Raw genomic sequence first — 1,517 nt, forward strand, 5'->3', positions numbered from 1 at the left:
TTGGACATTACATTTACAAAATAGATTTTGAAATTAAATTTAAATAAAAATTATAATAATAATCTTTTCGGTACAGTTTTTATTGTCAATCTGCAGCAGATTACAATTAACATTTACACATGTATATTTACACATTTACACCTATGCATATATTTCCTGCAACAGAAATGGTAATAGTGATATTTAATTGTATGTTCTAACTAACAATTGCATTACAAAGCGTTTATTATTTATACATACATACATATATGAACAAAATTACCTATACCTTAACCTGATAATAGGCTTAGTAAAATTTACTGGAATAATTAAAGGACAGATCAAATTAACATAAATGGAAAGTACAGCACTGAGAACTTATTTAAGCTACTTGATTCTAGTCACTGTTCATAGTGTGATAGTAAAAATATACAACCAGATTTTATTTATTCTAAATGCCCTGATAATTTTAAACATAAGAATGATTTTGATGCTTTATATTTTAATTCAATTCATGTTTTCCAAAATGCTTCCCTAGTAAGTAATTGCCATTCACACCGACAGAAATAGACACATACAGGTCACCGGTTGGAACTACCACATTAAAGATCTCCATGATACGCCACATTTGCACTTTTTAATGTAGATAATCTACAGTAAACTTACGAATGGAACATTTTTTTATGATATAGTATTAAGTCGAAAACAATTACAAAAAAAGCTAAAATGGTGTCAGGATAACGAAGAATCCATCAAAATGAGCATATTAGTGTTACACGGGTCTAGCAACAATTTTGTAAAGTTTTGGAAAATTACAAAAACATTAATAAAAAGCAGGACCTATCATCTAGTCTAATAACATTCAGGACCCTTCTCAAATTGCGGATGCCTTTGTGAGTCACTTCAAATCAAGCCTTTGGCCGCAGAGTGTGTATCTGGGACTGAGTACCACGTCTGTCACGTAATCCGCAGTCGGAAAGCCTTTGCTGATTTACGCCTCATAACGTAGCTATGGTTATACACAAAATGCAGCGCGGTAAATCACCGGGGCGTGATGGCCTCCAGCACATACTCTGGTCCTCGTATGCATAAAATACTGTTATTTACCTGATGATTTGATGCGAACGGAAGTTGTACCTATTCTCAAAAACAGAACCGGTGATCTGCCTGACATTAAAATTTATAGACCGATTTCCCTAGGAACGGTAACAGGTAAAATCCTCGAAAGGCTGTCGCAACCTGAACTGATGCGAGGAGTGAAAATTAATGATGCTCAGTTTGGTTTCCGTGGCGGTGTCTACAGAATCTACTATTATAAGCCTTAAACATACAGTTAGATACTACACATCTAGGAAAACATCCGTGTACGCATGCTTTCTAGATTGTCAAATACAAACTGCTATGGAGTAAGCTTCTTTTGAAGAAATTAAACAACAGTTACCTTGCAGTAGTTCTGATGAGATTCTGGTGCGGAACCCAAACAAACTACGTGAGATGGGGTAACGCACACTCTAGCGACTTCAGGATTTCTTTAATTT

Source organism: Battus philenor, unplaced genomic scaffold (assembly GCF_028537555.1).
Source record: "Battus philenor isolate CCGP_79_NKW_IND1 unplaced genomic scaffold, ilBatPhil1.0.hap1 SCAF_5, whole genome shotgun sequence".
Taxonomy (NCBI): domain Eukaryota; kingdom Metazoa; phylum Arthropoda; class Insecta; order Lepidoptera; family Papilionidae; genus Battus; species Battus philenor.